The sequence below is a fragment of the Cylas formicarius genome, unplaced genomic scaffold (genome assembly GCF_029955315.1).
Source record: "Cylas formicarius isolate icCylForm1 unplaced genomic scaffold, icCylForm1.1 PGA_scaffold_6__28_contigs__length_40554024, whole genome shotgun sequence".
Lineage (NCBI taxonomy): Eukaryota > Metazoa > Arthropoda > Insecta > Coleoptera > Brentidae > Cylas > Cylas formicarius.
This window is the reverse complement of record NW_026844347.1, coordinates 36,118,280-36,136,803: the sequence shown is the minus strand read 5'-3', so window position 1 is coordinate 36,136,803 and position 18,524 is coordinate 36,118,280. Positions and strand designations below refer to the sequence as shown.

General features: G+C 33.5%; 1 protein-coding gene and 3 non-coding genes across 5 annotated transcripts in view; 2 read left to right on the top strand and 2 right to left on the bottom strand.

The window, feature by feature from the left end:
- The window catches only part of LOC132703257 (QRFP-like peptide receptor), a 118,707-nt gene that overhangs the window by 74,231 nt on the left and 25,952 nt on the right, over positions 1-18,524 (bottom strand). The gene's annotated exons all lie outside the window — the stretch shown is intronic.
- Positions 14,618-14,735, bottom strand: LOC132704236 (5S ribosomal RNA). The gene has a single exon (XR_009619255.1). It is a non-coding gene; the product is annotated as a 5S ribosomal RNA (ribosomal RNA).
- LOC132704234 (5S ribosomal RNA) lies at positions 15,277-15,394 on the top strand. Its single transcript, XR_009619253.1, has one exon. It is a non-coding gene; the product is annotated as a 5S ribosomal RNA (ribosomal RNA).
- LOC132704233 (5S ribosomal RNA) lies at positions 15,456-15,573 on the top strand. Its single transcript, XR_009619252.1, has one exon. It is a non-coding gene; the product is annotated as a 5S ribosomal RNA (ribosomal RNA).

The window sequence follows — 18,524 nt, the reverse complement described above, 5'->3', positions numbered from 1 at the left end:
GAATACATCTGCGCCTGGGTAGGTTTTATCATTTTTTATGGTATTCCTGAATCTTTACGTTAGCAAGTTGCAGTAGCCTGCGGAAGTTTTTTTGAAAAATTGATGATGAAGTCTATTTGGTTGCGTACATTTTTATCTGCAATAGAAATCCATGTATATAGACGCCTTGAAGGTTACAGAAAATGTGTATTTGCTATTTTAAAAGTCGTTTCCTTGGCAAAACCGTAACAATCGATCTTCCCGATCACTTGATTTACCATAATCCCCTACCTATATTAATTTCCGACGATTTGGTTAATTACAGTGCCCTCTTGATGTCGCGTCGTCATAAAAAACTTCTACGTCATCATCAGGAAGTAGTGGAGAAAAGAATTTCGGTAAACTGGCTAGTATTTATGTGTTAATCTTGAAGCATGGTCGATAAACTGTCGATGTTCCCATCGGGCTGAGCGTCGATGATCTATGGGTTATAAATTACGCTGGGAACGTTTGGTCGCACCTGGTAGCCGATTTCTTTGGCGCGCCGCGCCGCGGACCACTTAAAAGCTGACAGCTTACAATTTTAATGGCACCAGATATAAGTTTTTGCCATTATTCGAGCGTTTCGATAATACGCGAGCAAATATCCGAGAGACGAGAGTAAAAAAGAAAAAGCGCGACAGAAATACGGCGGCGGCGATTCGGGACGCAAAAGTAATGCATATAATTTTAAAAAAACCTCGCAAGAACAAAAAAATATTTTTATTTTAACGGCCCGGTCCGTCCTGCGCGAGTGTTTCTTTTTTAAACGGCCCCGATCAATTATCTTTTATGGGTTTCGGTATGCCCGGGCCTACCCACTGGCGGTGTTCCGTGGAATTCGGTAGTCGAATTCATAAATATCAATCGCGGCCGGAATAAACATGTATTAATTAAAAAAAACACTGACAAGAGCGAGGCCGTCGAGGATTATTCCGGCGCCAGTGGCGTGCGTCGTCGCCGATTTAATTTTACCAAACAAATTGAATGAAAACAAAATACGGGTGTCCGATTAACAGACAAAATGAATTAATTAAATGAATTTGCAAGTGACGTTCAACAATAATTATATGACGCGGCTTTTCGGAGAGATCAAGATATCTAATCAACCCAGTTTGCACCAAGAGTTCAATAAAACCACTTGGAGCAGAAAAGTTAAATTTCAGAAAAACAGGGTTGAATTAAAACAAATTGGATAATAAAATTCCTCTAAATTTTTCGATTTTTGCTTAAGACTTATTTTTTATCAATTAGTTCCGGCGTACTGATGGATTTTTGGTTTAATTCGTCCCTATTTTACGCCTTTAAGTCTCAACCAACGCACCCGCAGAAGCTTTTTTTTTTGTAAACGTGTCCAATCTCAGCGTCAAATCGAATTGTTTATTGTTATCGGCGAATTATTTAAATCGGAACGCCAATTTGAATGCAAACATGCGGTATATATTCAAATTAGCCTAAAAACCGGGCGTCGAGAAAATACCGGCTAATTGCAAAGTGCACGGCTGACATGCAAATAAAATTATCGCAGCGTGCCAAGTTGGCAGAACTGATCGCCCCCATTTTCAGATACTGTCGGTGCGTACGGTACCGATCGTTTCCAGTTCGAACAAAAAGAAATCGTCAAAAAACGGGTTATTGATTACATGTCGTTTCGGGAATTTTCAAAACAGGAGGAACACTATAACTTTCAAACGGTATGATGCGTGTGTTTCGCTTAGCTATCACGTACATATTGGTTTTATTAGCATTATACATCTAACACAAAAGCCGTCGGATTAAAAAAAAAACATTTGGTTACATATTATTGAATTTCAGTTTTCGAACTTATGAATTTGATGCTTTTTGTGGCAGGAGGCAGTGATAGCTTGCGATAACCATTATAGTTTGACACACGATAATCGGTCATGACTGTACTAAAGCTATTAACGTAGGCATTTTTGAACCAATAAATCAGACGGTAGTAAGCAAATTGACCCACAAAATATATGAATACGTTTTGTTATATTGCGTAATCTTAGGTCTGATTTTCTATTGAGAAGAATATCTAAGAATGGGAGTTTATTATGTGTTTCTAATTATATGGTAAAACGTATATTAGATTGGTGACTGGTTATAACCATTTGTTCATAAATTTGGTAGTTAATATTATTATTTATTTTAGGATCCCTGACAACACTATCAAACAAATTCCTCAAATTTTTCTAACCGCTTTACATTAACGAAAAATGGAAACATTTCCTTTATAAAATTTGAATAAAATTACTTTATGCAAGGGTGGTCAGAAGGTTTAGCGGTAGCTCTAGCGCTTAAATAAATATTATTTCGGACATACAAACAAATATGTCGGCATATGTCGGTTGATATTTTTAATGCTCCCCCCAGATTCACCTGTTTGTTAAACATATTTAGAACCACATCCGATAGTTTACCTTTGGTTCCGTTGTTGTCAGATGTCACAAAAAAATAGCAAAAAGACAACAAGCTATCTAAACCTTCGGGAACTTATAATAGTTTACCTATTAAATACAATCGTAGTACTTGCGCAACCAACAAGAAAAAGGGAAACTTTTTTTTGTTCAATTTGTTAATATTTTTGTCACACGAACCACAGGTTATTTGGTTCCAGAAAAACTTGATGTAATATCTTAGCGTGGGAACTTTGGAAATAGTAAGAAATCTGATTTGTTTTTAAAATATCAAAACCTTTCGAATGTCTGTCTCTGCAACATTTTATATCTTTAATTTCTTTTCTACTCCCGTCTGTAAAATACCTAATTACACACCGATCTAGCGTGCGGGAAGCGTCACTATACCACGTCAGTTTCGTTTCCCACGGATCCGAGCCACCTCGGACATTTCCGGGATTTTACCGCACGTGTTTGGGAGTAATCGAATGTTCCCGGAGATATTCCCCACTCTTTGAATTTTGACGTTTGTCAATTCTGACGGTCATGTCAGTGAATCGTTTATTAAATACTCGCCCGCTCGTGTCAAATAAACTCCTGAGTTAAATGCCGTTTACCGCACTTGTTGCATAATATACTATTGTTAAACAAGCTAAAAAAAAAACAAATATTACAAATATTTATTGATATTTGATGCCCCAAAATCGATTTTTTAGCGCAAGTGGAATGAAAACGACGTGTTTGAGGAATTTGGTGCATCGTTACCGTAAATCTACACTTCAACTTTTTGTTAAATGGTCATGATTTCAGAAGAATATAGAATGATCAGATCCTCTTGAAATTGATATTGCAGAATCCTTGAGACCATATTGCCTTTCCGAACATTTCATCAAAAGTTTAATATTATGCTAAACAAGTTCCCCCCAGATGTTCGCATTTCGAAGCAACAAATTTGTGTATTTTGTTTATTTTCGCCTCAAACAGCAATTTCAGTCTACTAGGGCTTGTATAAAGATCGGAAAGTCGATTGATGCTGGCAAGTACACAGTAAAAATGGCCGTGGAATGATTGATGGATATTCCTATAGAAGTTTGCTTTTCGCGTCGCCTTTCTGAACTTTTTTTATCGGAATCAAACTTTGTTTATCGCGGCTCAGTTCGCAACCAGCGATAACGATCTTTGGCTTTCTGGTGTTCCGAAAATGTCGGTTGCAAATAAAAATATGTACGTTTTCCAACGAGGTTGCCTGATGGTGCTCGTTTTCGTGGACTGGAAGAAATTTTTGGCTGGGATTTATGGACAAAATAAACTGATTGTTGGGAGCTTTGTGGGAAATTTATTGTTAGTCAAAAATATCTCTGGAGAATTTAGCGTAAACAAGCTAAACATATAGTCTGCCTGAATCTGAAACAACAATTTTTTATTATTTTTCAATATAATCCCCCTCAACTTCAATACACTTATTACATCTCTTTTTTAACAACTTTAACGCTTTAAAAAAATATTCTTTTGGTTTGTCTGCAAAATGAGCTAAAACAGGCCCTTTTAATTCAACTTCGTCGTTAAACCGCCGTCCACGTAAGTCTTTTTTCAAATATCCAAACAAATAATAGTCCCTGGGAACCATATCTGGAATATAGGGAGGATGATCTATCTGTTGGAACCCACACTCTAAAATGGCAGCTTGTGAATCACCAGCAGTGTGCATTATCGTGCAAAAGACGCACGAATCTGGTCAGTTTTCCTCGACGTTTTACATGAATGCAGTCTCGCAATTTATGTAATAATGTTGCGTAATATTTACCATTGACAGTGGTATTAGTTTCTTTAAAATCTATCAAAAGAATTCCTTCACGATCCCAAAAGATCGTGGCCATCATCTTTTTTGTTGACTGGCAGACTCTGAATTTTTTTGGAAGTGCTTCACCCTTAAGACGCTACTCCATTGATTCTTTTTTCGATAGAGGGGCACAGTAAAGAACCATAGTTTCATCTTCCGTCACAATAGTTCCTATCACAGGATTCGCTTCCGACCCACAGAGTTCCAAAAAAGACCACACGGCGTTGTTTTTGAATAGGCGAAAGGTTTTTAGGAACCCGTCTTGCACTAACCTTATGCATAACTAAATGATCATGCAGGATACGACGAACACTTGTATAAGAAAGCTTATTAATTTCTAAGATTTGCTCGACCTTTAAACGTCGATCGCTCAATACCACCTCTTCCACAATCCAACAATATCCTCCGTTATGACCTCCAGTGGTCGACCAGTTCTTGAATTATCTTCAAGGGAATCCTGCTCCATTCGAAAACGTTTTGCCCATTTTTTCACTACACAATACGAAGAAGAACTTTGGCCGTACACACCATCCAGCCTTTCTTTAATAATTTTAGGTGCTAACCCTTCTTTTGTTAAAAACGTTATGACTGTTCTATACTCAATTTGCGTTATTTGCGACATTTTTTCAGACACGTTTTGTTTAAAATGCTGCCAACAAAAAGCCATTTGACGCAAGACTTCAATTTTTTTTCGCAGCCTACTAAGATATATATTTCAAAGAAGACAAAGTTTTATCGTGATACAGGAGCTGCCAGGCCGGGAAATTTTGTCGCTAACCTCGTATGCAATAAATTTATAGCTAGAAATATCTATACATAATTACATTTTTATTTTAAATGTCTAAATCTATTTCTGTTTCACTATCTCAGTCGTCATTGAGATTAATTATAATTAATTTTTAAAATGTGCTGTACTGAATTTTATAAGACGGGGACGTAAAGTAGGAGGAACATTTTTTGCTCTGACTTTTGATTTTACTCGCAGAAAGTCGTAATTATCGCATATATACCGTATATTAATTGCACATCCATTTTTTCAAAAGTTGCGCTTTTTTGAAACCGAATTGAAAATAAATATTATTTTCTAACAAACATTCCTGGATTTCGGTTTTTGATGAGGCTGGTACTTTGCGTAGCAGGCGGCTCTGGCAGCTCGCTTATCCATGACAATAACCCTGTTATTGGGAATACTTTCTAAAAGATTGTTTTGAAACCAATTTTCGAAAAGTTCGTCACTTGTATCCTCATGATAATCCAAGCTAGAATTCTTAATATTCTTCGCAGACAACGGCAAGCAGTTTGAGACAAATCCGTCTTCTGACCGAGCGTGTATTATGATGATGCGTTTTCTTTTATTTATATTGACAAAGACCATGTATTTTCCTTCTTATTAGGTGATCACTATTGTCTATACGGTGGGTTTGAAAATCGCTATGTTGCTTCTTCTTTTCTTCAATTCTCCACTATTGATAGTATCTCTTATTTTTTCGAAGCGCACAGTAAAAACGTTTATTAAACACTACCACAAATGGTCAGCACTCAAGAAATATGTCAGAAAAAAAGACATATAACTGACCCATCTCTGCCTTGTCACTCCAGTAAGAATACATTTTTTGTAATGAGTTTACCCAATAACAAGATGAAGAAAATTGGTGATGATAGCTTTTACATTCACTTGTATATTTGAAATCAATGAAAATGCTCAAATATGAATGTTTTGTAATGTAATTTTGCAAAGAAACTTCCACAGGCTACTGTAATGCTTTTTGCGAAACTCCTAGATTTCCCCTGCGTCGGTTTTTGCTTAGTCGAAATTGCTGACGTTTCGCCAATCATCCTGTTGGCTTCTTCAGAGCTTGACTGAAAACTGGCTCGTATTTTACTCTGTACCTGCTTATATATGTTATATATAAAGAGCCTTACGACTAAGACAAAAAAACTCATCAGCTGTTGCCGAACACACTCATGAAACGGGGCATAAAATTTTATTTGATAAAACTAAAATTCTTGCATGTTCTTCTACCAACGAAAAATCAGTCATCCGAGAGGGTGTTTCTGCCTCTCGTTAGCGTCCCCCTCAATATATAAGCAGGTACAGAGTAAAATACGAGCCAGTTTCAGTCAAGCTCTGAAGAAGCCAACAGGATGATGGGCGAAACGTCACCAATTTCGACTAAGCAAAAACCGACGCAGGAGGAATCCAGAAGTTTTGTAAAAAGCGTTTTGTGTACATTATTAACATATATATTGCGTTTTTATTAAATTTTTGTTTCCGTTTGTAACAGAAAATAGGGTTTACAAAATTACAGAAACCATAATTATATATTTTGCAGATGGGTAAATTTACCACGCATTTCCAAAAATATATTTACATCATTTGCTAAACAACAATAACAACAATAAGTTCTTAAAACTACTATAAAAAAATATCAAAAGCATTGGTTTGTATCTTTATAATGAAAATGCGATCGTATACATCATATGGGGAGAATAGGTTTGTATCAAAACCACTTAAAGTAGCCAAAGAGATAGAGCATAACAGGCGAGTACCCATTACTTTCCTCCCCCGGATTATGGAATTCCCGACACAAAGGGTCATATAACTTACATACGGAAACTAAGCGCCCGCCTTTGAGTTTTCCTCTGCAAATAAGGGTATGTCGGGTGATAACCCCGCAGTTGTAAATAATGCGTGCCATCTTTGATATACGCGGTGGAGGCAAAATGCTAAATTTAATGCATTCACGCTTATTCTTAGTAATAATTAAATTATTATATTTTTCGGAACATTTTTTGCGATTCTACAGAAATTCCTTTAATTATATTTAGTTATTAAGTGATGCCACAAGATTTAATAGATTCTTTATCATTGTAAACCTGTTTGTAATTTATATCTAGGTATAAAGGTATTTAGGTATTTATGTAGTGTACAAAAAAATCTAATTGACCAGAAGACGCTTCTTAATATGTGTATTTAAGTAATATGTGTATTTATGTGTATTTCTATTTGTCTCATGCAATTTTTTCGTAATACTTACAGTTTTAAAATTGAAAAATTAATCCAAAGCAATACATAACAAAATATTTTTTTTTATTAGATACAACAATCTAGTGGACTGCTGTCACTCAATAATGCAGGACTCAGTGATGAATACTATAAAAATTGTATTTTTGTTTTGCCTTAGGTGTCCTGGCTTATTTGTTGTCTTTTTATGTGGGTTATAATCTATAAATAAAACGTTTTTTCATTTATTCATAGTTTACGCAATTAGTTTCAAAAATGTTTATTAATAAGTTGTTTTTAAAATGTTATTGTTTAGAAGATAATTGATAACTGCGGTGCAAAATAATTTTTTTATTTGGAAACTGTAAGGCTTATGGAAAAATGCAGAAGAGAAAAAATTTCTGACTTTTTCGTATTTGTTCTGAAAGATTCTGTAGGGATTCCTGTAAACGAATCCGTGCAAAAAATTTGTTTATTAAGGTTCCCTATGAAATGAGATCTTTCCTCAAAATATTTTTACTCTTTAAGTTGAGGTTCTTTTACTGTTCACAAAAATGTAATATTACTTATATTACATACATATATACTATATTTCTGAGATGTTGATAATAAATGTTAAGTAAAAATATACCTGGTGTCCCATAAAAAAAGTAGTGAAGCTTCTTGATCTGACTAAGTAAGTTTATCCTGATAACAACATATGAAAAATGTTTCGATGTGTATCTTAAAATTTAAGCAAGATAGCAAAATTATCCTCGTAAAATCGCTCCATCTTAATTAATAACGGAGATTCCTTGCACTTACAACAAAAATTGGGCGCAGTGTACAAATAAATATGAAATTTTAATGCGTAGCTTTATATTGCCCAACGGTGACTATGTAGGGGAGGGTGGGGTAAGGGTAAAGGTAAGGTAACCATCAAGTCGCCTTATTATTGACTAACTTTAACTAAATTTAATCCAAATTTTAGCGAAGCTTCTGGCCATCGTACCCCACCCGCCCTTATTTATAATGTTATATATAATTATTATAATTAGTTATTAAAAAGTCTTTAATAAAAAAACGTTACTGCTTATTCTACGGATTATAAAAATTATTATTGGTATTTATAAGATTTTAGAAAGCTCTGGCTTTAGGCTAAATGCATAGAATTGTTCAAAAAGTTCAATAAATTAATTATGATTCCGTTATAAAGTGAATTTTTCAGAGATCCATTTTAGCAAAGGACTGAAAATCTACAAATAACCAGAATTTATAATTATAATAACGAAAAAAAAAAGGTTAATTTTTGAGGCGGACCAGGGGGGGCGCCTTGCCACACGCTCCGCTACTCTTATCCATTCTAGTATTTTGTTTTTAATAATTAGTTTTTATGTTTACTGGCAGTATGTTCAGTAAAGTAAAATGACATAAAAAATTAGAAACTTTAAATATTCAAATAGCAAAAAATCAGATCGTTCAGCGGGCAAAAACCTCTCGGAAAATTTTAATTAAACAAACGCATCGGGCAAACAAGTCGACTCGCCTAGTTTGAAGATTTTTTTAGCCGATTTGCGACTTGTTCTAGATTCATAATTATCGAGGTATTAACAAAAGCAATTAACCAGTTATTTATTCTTAGATAATGCGTTTCGACACTACGTTAAACACTCGACGAATTTGCATAAAGGTTTTCGCGATAATTTTTCCAATATACGCGTCTTTTTTTGTTGTTAAATTTATACTGGTTGGTATATTAGAAGTTCCTGATGAGCTAACCAAAGGATTTACTTATTTTTAGATTCTATTCAAGAAATAAAATATAGTTGATTCAAGCTTGTTATTTTTGAAATAAATATTAACTCCGTCAAAATTCTTCAATAGGCCACCCAAAATGAGCGTTTTGACTATTTATTCTTCACATTTTCAAGTGATTAAAAATACCAACAATATTAACTAAACTTAAATAACCACCAATTATATGGAAATAAAAGAACAAAAATCTAAAAACCAAAGAAACTGGTACTAAATCAAATCTGAATTAAAAAAAAAAATCTAATAGACTTCCGAGGCCAATTAAAAGTGGGGGACACTATGGATATTAAATATCTGTGGCAAAATCTTAGTCCAAGCACTTAGCCTAACATTATTTAAAATTAAAATTATAATTAAAAATTATTAAATACATCAAATACATAGAAGTTTGCTCTCAAACTGATCTCGACTTGACTTAACTATTAGTGACCATTTTTCAAAATACATTAGCTCTAATTTACTACTTCACAAAATTAGGATTGTAGCTCAACTTAGGCCAGACTTAGATAAAATTCACAAATTCAAACTCTATTCCATGTCCTCTTTATAACGAGGTTAGAACTATAGTTTTTAAGACGTGTTTAAAAAAAAACATAGAATCCGGGTGGATATCCGTGAAGAGTGGATGTCCCTTCTAAAACTAAGGTTGTTTCTTATTAATCAATATTTTTTCTTTTTTTTGCCTTCTTAACGGTTTTCAGGAAAATGTTTCACCAGTCAGGTTATATCTCTTAATCATCGTTAACATCTTGTTTTATTCTATTTTGTTTATTTTGATCTAATTCAGAGATACTTGTTGTACATAAGTACACTGGATCGGCAGGTCCTTATCCTTATGATAATAATTATTAATTACCTCGTGAATACACGGATACAAAATAACTAAAACAATAGCTTGTCCATAGCATACCATGGCATGTAGTTTTGGTTAGTTACTTACTCCGTTTACGAATAAATAAAAATAAAATATAACAAATACAGTACTTAATTAATATGGCATAGCAAGTAGCCGTCACACTTTTAATCGCTCTGCAGTTCATGTTTATTGCAATGGATTGGATGTAAACATTCCGTTCGTGGATTCTAAAGCTTCATCAAAGGAAAAATCGGCGCCAAACGTTTTCTTAATTACTTTTTGTCGCCCTTTTTACACCTGTAGCGATATCTGGCATACCTACGTGCATGGTCTGGAAATAGCGTCTTGTTGCTTCAAAACTAACCAACAATTCTGAAGAAATAAAAGTGCGAATAAGTATTTAAAAGAGAGCAAATAATCACGAACGAAATTGAGGCAGACGCATTCAATATACTAATCGAAATTATTGCCGATAAAAACTAAACATGACCGAAAGTCTCAAACTGAAGACTTTCCCTCATTCAAGTTCTTGCAAATGCTATTGAATCAAGAGAAAAGAAAAAATAACCAATATGATTTTGACATATCCACGGAAATTTTAAGGCAAAATTACCCATTCATAAAAGTCTATTTCCATGGTCAAAATCAGTATTAAAAACCCAAATTAACCGCTGATATATTTTTAATTTAGTCAGCATTACAGATTCAAGGTGGGGAGGTCCACCGACTATGCTATCACCAAGCTGGTGCAGAGTTTAACAATAGAACCTACCGTTTGTGGACGACACTACTTCTTATTAAATATAGAAGATATTTATGAAGCACTCGTAAAAGTCAACATCGACTTAACCAAAGTTGAGGACTGGTTTGCAAAAAATAGCTAGACTGTTTTTGCATAACGAAGCAAAGTGGCAAGCTCTTGGGAATATTGTATAGTAAATTGGCGTCCCTATACATGCCGGTACGAGGGATGAGAACATAATGTTTTCCCAAACTGAACAAGAAAATGCTCAGCTTTTATGGAAAAAGCTGTATTCCCAGCAAAGATTCAGACCCCATGAAAATGAAGATATCTATGTCAACAGAAAAGGAGTTCATTCCAAGAACATGCAGCTAATATGTGAACCTGACGGATCCATAATTGACGCTTTTATATGGCGTGCGCATTTATAAGCTCTGCATATTATGCCCCTCATTTAGCTCCGCCCCCCTCAAACAATATATAAGCAGGTACAGAGTAAAATACGAGCCAGTTTCAAACCGCATTACAGGTTATGTTCGTAGTTCTCAATTTATTTAACCAGTTGCTTCCACACATGAGAAATAGTAATAGGTATTCAAGAATTCTAATCATTGGATCTGTTTTCCCCAAACTGAACAAGAAAATGCTCAGCTTTTATGGAAAAAGCTGTATTCCCAGCAAATATTCAGACCCCATGAAAATGAATTCATTCCAAGAACATGCAGCTAATATGTGAACCTGACGGAACCATAATTGACGCATTTATATGGCGTGCGCATTTATAAGCTCTGCATATCATGCCCCTCATTTAGCTCCGCCCCCCTCAAACAATATATAAGCAGGTACAGAGTAAAATACGAGCCAGTTTCAGACAAGCTCTGAAGAAGCCAACAGGATCATTGGCGAAACGTCAGCAATTTCGACTCCGCAAAAACCGTCGCAGGAGGAATCCAGAAGTTTTGTAGAAAGTTCTACATATTTTTATTTTCTGCTCTTCACTATGTAGAGTATGTGATATATCAATCATTATTTTTGAATAAATATGATAAAAAAGTTCTACTCTTCAGAACTTACTTTATTTTTATGCCAACTTGTATATTTCGAGGCATATTTTAGTTATATTTGTTTCCTTCATTCGAAGTCAGAGGCATATATTGGTTGTTAGGGGATTCAGGGTATGCATTACAACCCTGAGTGATGACTACATTTGAGAATCCGGCACCATTCACACCTGAAGCTTCATACAACATTCATACACAAGAAACCCCGAAGTACTGCATATCATTAATTATTAATTAAGATTTATATTCGTTCACTAAATTTTAGAGTGGCCACTGGATTACAAACATGAATAGTTTTCAAATGTGCATAATTAATTATTATTTAATTATAATTTATTTAATAACTTATTTTTAATTTTCTCTATTTAATTCCAAAATAATTTTGGAAATTAGGAAGTTGAATTATATATTAACTAAAATAAAGCGTTCTTTTGTTTATAATTAATTGCTATTTAATGTAATAATAAAGGATTTATTATTTTTACATTAAAGAAATGATTTGATATCAATTATAATGAATATAGGAACTTTTTGTAGCAAATTTTATGCTCTACAAAGGCTATACACGCGTTTTTACCAAAAAAAATATATCGCCTAAACATGAAGCACCCCAATTTAAAAAAATATTTTGGCTTCAATCTCCTAGATGATTATGAAAACAAATTACTGTGTCTTTCTTGATTTTGGTATATTCGAATAAACTAGTAAAACAAACGACGCTCAAAACAAACTTCCATTACCGAAATAATCTCTCCTTCTTCACATAAAACGAATTACAGAATCCCACCCCAGACCTTTTGTAACCTCAAAACCAGCTAAACATAATGAAATGACTTGCAGTCGTCGCTAAATCATCAACTTTGTTTTTAAATACTGACGAGGAGTTTTTTGAAGAAGTTGGGAGCTTTCGGTTCTCGTTCTGATGCGGTCTGATGTTCGAAACCTATCCAAGGCTATTCAAAATAAAAAATTCAAAAAATCAGTCGAACCGGAAGAAATTGAGTAAAAAAGCAGCTCGGAAGAAAGTGACGATTCATCGTATCTTGGATCATTTTCTTGTTTAACGGATCTAGAGTTAGAAAATCGAAATGAAGATATCGACAAAGATATTGTACTCGATATTGAACTAAACAAATTTTATAACGTAGCTCGTAATAGAGCAGGTGATACTAAGTTTAAAAATAATTTCTTGCAAATGAAGCTTAACGATGATGAATATTGGTAATTAAAACTTAATATCGCTAATAAGAGGTACATATTTTATGGTCAATTTAATGCCGACGACGGTTTACCATTTATTTTCAAAAGGACTAACGAAAGGTAAAATAATTATTGGATCGGGAGTCGATCGGGAGTCAAGCAAAGATTTTAAACTATTTAGGGTTATTTTGAAGTGCATTGATCTCTATAATTTGATGAAAAGTTTAGAGAAAAAATGAAAATTATTTAGGTATCTTGTCTTACATATGATTTTAAAACTTTTTCTAAAACTTCCAAAGTTTTTTTTTTATACTTTAACTGAACGGAAACAATAACAATAATAATAGATTATATCAAGTTGATAATTAATGCACCCTCAGTTTAATATTATAAATTTTTTAAATTTTTGTCTTTTATTATATTTTAACTGAAATGCTTTTGAGAAAAATTAGCATTTATTAAATAAATAATAACTAAAAGTTCAGATTTTCACGAAATTATATATATTCACATGACAATTGTTTCGGCAACACCGTGTCTACCATATATATAAATTCTTGAAAATCTGAACTTTTATTTCTTATTTATTTTGTTAAATGGATTTTCAGTAAGTAAAAGCCATCTCAGTTCAATATTTATTATTAATTAAGTTTTTCGTTAATGTCAAGAGTTTTCCAAATATAATACATTTTTTAATAAAAAGCTGCTACCAGTTTCAACCCCCGAATGGAGGACTAACTGTGCTTCAAATTAATTGAAATCAAATGAATGACTTTTAATTAAGTTTTCCTATGTATTTTTCCGTTTTGTTGGCTCTTCATACGTTTCAAAAAAGGTGGTGGGTATATATATGGACTAACAAAAGAATTGGGGGCATTATGAGGAATTGTTAGAAACTATTAGATATTGCATTGTAAGAGCATTGTGGCGAACTACTCTCTCTGCATTGTGGGCGATATAAGGTAGTGTGGGGACATTGGAGGGGATTATAGGAACTAGGAGGTATTATATATGAGGATTGAGGTCAGTTGCAAAAAAACTGTCAAAAAAATGTTTTGCCCAAATTGAATATATTTCTTATAGGTCAGTGACGTTCATTCTTACGAAATACGGAATACGAAGCTCCTCAGACCTGATTTTCTTCGTCTCAATGCGAGTACATTCAAAATTCAAAAATGTAGTCAACCACAACGCAGCTTAACAAAGCAAACCTTCTACACTTTGAAGGCGAAACCATTTACTATATCTACAGACAGATGATTGTTCCGTTTAACTTTAACGTACGTTCAGGTGCTCTTTTAACTTATTAGCTGTATTTTATTGCTTATTATAATGATTGCATACATTTGCTGTTATGTATGTGACATGCTAATAAAATGAAATGAAATGATTTTCAGTGATGGCAATTTATGTATAATGTTAAAATTGGAAAAAGAATGTCAACCGTGATTACATATTAACTTTATCGCCATTTACATTGCGCAAAATTAACACCTGCACTTTTGACATTTTATCGCAACAGTGAAACCTTTGCCGATCTGTCCATCTTCCTACAATTACTTTAGACAGGCGCCTGCAGCCTCATATTATCTGTTATTAGATGGATGATGTTACGATACAAAAATTCATATCTTTTGCATCATAGAAATTATGATTGTAAGTTTCTGGGATAAAAGTAGTGAGCATAACAAAAAAAAACACAACGGCACGCGGTGTTCCCAAGCGGTCACCCATCCAAGTACTAACCGCGCCCGACGCTGCTTAACTTCAGAGATCGAACGGGATCTGGTGTATCAGCGTGGTATGGCCGTTGCATGTAAATTTTATTTAATCCCAGGTACATTTAGTGTATCAGAGTCGTTGTAAGTGCATTGATTAAATATGCTTAAAATCTAGAACAATTTACCGCTAATGCAACTCCACTACCGTACCGTAAAGTAATCCCCTGCAGATTAGATTACATATTTACCAAAAATAAAGGTTGGTTCGTTTGATATTATCCGCTATTAGCCATTAATATATGTACCCTTTTTGGGAGATATAATTTGTTTGAGTGTCATTCGTATTCATAAATGCGTATTGGGGAAACATTCTCGTCGATTAAACCGCGTCGTATCAATTCAGTAGTCCCCGAATGTCGACGCTGGAGATAAAGTTTTTTTATTAGTTTATATGCATGTGTCGCTTAATGTACAAAAAATATGTCGTAAAACAAAAAATAACACGCCAAACAACAGTCGAAAAATAATTGCAACACTTTCCATATTGTTTGAATTTCCGATTCTAATTTGTAGTGTGTGGTAATGTTAATTCACGCAGTATCCGAGTATAAACTTTGAAACGACTGAAATTTACATGCAACGGCCATACCACGCTGATACACCAGATCCCGTCCGATCTCTGAAGTTAAGCAGCGTCGGGCGCGGTTAGTACTTGGATGGGTGACCGCTTGGGAACACCGCGTGCCGTTGTATTTTTTTAATTATTTCTTGCGCAAGTTCCATTGTATAAGCTTCAAAAAAATTAAATTTTACATGCAACGGCCATACCACGCTGATACACCAGATCCCGTCCGATCTCTGAAGTTAAGCAGCGTCGGGCGCGGTTAGTACTTGGATGGGTGACCGCTTGGGAACACCGCGTGCCGTTGTATTTTTTTGTCAATTTCACATTTCCAATATTTCATTACCTATTTTATTAATTATTTATTTGAATTTCGTTTATTTGTTGAAATTTATTTTAGAAGTTTTTGTTTTGTTTTTTTGTTATAATCATAAGTTCAAAAATTGATTTGCGTCATCTATAATATTATTTATCAAATCAGAGGGTGGACTACACTATTGTTTGTCGATATACAATAATAACAAATAACGATATAATTAAGATAAACTCAAGAGGAACATGAAGCGTGATGAAGAGGTGTTGTTGACCTATTATATCTCTTGTATAATTAAAAAACAAATTTTTGAAAAAATGCACAAATCCAGCAAATATGTTATTAAATTAAAATGAATTTTGGCAAGTTGATATTTTCAGAGCGTTTCTTTTTGTTTCATCTTTTTCAGTGACTAGTATTTTCGCATTTTAAAAACCAAAATTGTGTAAATTATCTATAGAATGTTTACTTAAAGCGGTGAAATTATAGTTTTGATTTTTAACATCATATTTAAATCCTTTTAGGTCAATATATAGATATAGATTGTTTGCCTTTACAATAAATTTTTAATTCCAGATTTTGGTTTTAATTTGCTGATAATTGTTTCAATTATATTAGAGGGTTTTTGAATATTTTATGATACATCTTGTACTGAAAAGTCCTGTTTAGGGTGGTCAGATTTATTGTGATGAAATTGGTAGTAAATTTTATGGATTCTTTTATAATACTACTAACAAAATATTTATCATAATTACTTTCTTTTAAAACGTGTATGTTTTTAAAATTTTCATGTTTTTTTTTCTGGATGTGACAAAAATGACTGCTCTTTCTTTGAGGCCAATTACTAGTATCTTTGAGGTCATATTGGTTTCGTGTATCAATGAGTTTCTGAAATCTTCTTCTTCTTCTTTTTGTATCTCTAAATTTGTGACACAGTCATCAACATGTTAGTTTTCTAAATTGACAATGATCGAAGAGGTTGGTGAGTCCGTACTTGTCTCGAAAACTTGAGAAGTTTTTATATATGAGTTATATATAAGTATTCATGTTATTATATTAATTTGACTTTTTATCAAAACAATATTGACACTTTTACAAAAATGGAGGAATGTGAAAAACATGCAGTTCTAAAACACTGAAGGGTTTACCGTCTTTTAAAATACAAAAGGAGGTGGAATAACACACTGAAAGGCACTTCGCCATCGTATTCAATGGTTAGAAGATTAATTGATGGAGAAAATAGCGCTTAAAGACTGCAGATTAAGATTATCTGAAATAGTGGAGACTGTAAAAATATGATAAGAGCACGTTGGAAATATTTTTAAAAATATTTTAGCTCAGGAGAAAGCTTTACGCAAAAGAGGTCCGCGTTTGCTAACGTCTGAGCACAAGAAAACAGGAAAACGGTCCGCAGTGAGAATTTGGCATTTGATAAACGAAATTATGATTAATTTTTGCGTCTATTTATAGGTAACGATGAACATGGACCCATCACAATACTAGTAAAAATAAAAAATAGTCAAGACAGCAACCGGGGAACCGACTTCAAAGGAGACAAATTGATTTTTTTTATTTATTACCTTGAAAAGGGTAAAATCATCATGGCAAGCAAAAAAAATAAATAAAATAAAATAACGACGACACTGGGCGAAAAAATTCACAACCTTCATTCACCATGATAATTTACCAGCACATTCACGAATTAAAATTGGAATTTCCTCTTCATTCACCTTATTCGCCCGACTTAGCACCTGGTGACTAGTCTATGCTCCCTAACCTCAAAATGTTGCTGCTGTGTATTTATTACATTTGTTATGTGCTAATATATGTATTAATTTATAAATAAAATAATTAAATAAAAAACGTTTTTTTATTATCGGACCGGGGAATTATCAGTTTTGTAAAACTAATTTCCGATTGAAACTTAAAATCTCAATTTATTGTGGTCTCGGAATTTTTCCATTAAAATTAAAAAAACGGTCGCTTGACAATGCGTCTATATTTACGAACAAATCGTCGTTACTTATCAAAGTAACTGCGTCATTTTTAACGGAATACGAATGGTCCAATTATGGTAATGCAAGGGTGCTTCAAAAATAGTTTATTATTATTTTTCCGCCATTAGGGAACATCTGTTTTGGTAACGGCTTGGCCACAACAGGTTTTCCGCTCCGCCGTTGTTGTGTAATTAATTTTTCCGTCTTTAATTGCGATAATAATTTTTTATAACGCCCACCCTATTTAATTAAATAAAAGCTAGTTATAAACCAATCTATGCAAAAAAATTGATTAAAATTCTGAATATACAATTTGTTTTGAAGGTGCTAGCCGTGATAAATCAAGATATATTATTTAGTTTTAAATTTAAAACCATTTTTGAAAAGATTTATATTATTAATTTTATACTCCTTTTTCTGTATGTTATTAAAAAAACACAGCATAATTTACATTCTGTAATAATCTTGCTACTAATATTCTGCAGTAACTGCAGCTTCCTACAAGAACATGTATCTACGTCGGTGCTGTTGTAGCGTAAAAACAATTAGGGAAATAATATTTCAACAGCTAATATTACTATGAAAATATTAATAGATAATGAATAATAGATAGGGAAAAAGAAAAAATATATTATGGATATTAATAGTTAAACAAACCTTATATAAGCTTATAAAAAAAGTCGATAACAAAAAATTTTTCAGTTTTTTTGAATTTGCGGCGCACCCTGTATATTTTCGAAAAATTGTCACGCATAAAAGTTTATACAGCTGTATCTTCTGCTTCTTCTGGTTAAAGAATTTTTTTGGTCTCGTAAACGGTTTTTGATAAATGATGTTTTTTGTAGACCCTTGCAAGCGCGATTTTTTATTTTTTTAGAATACTTCCCAACCCCCAGCCCTCCCATTTTCAATAGGTTCTGTCACGGGGCAAAGCTGCACATATGTGCCAAA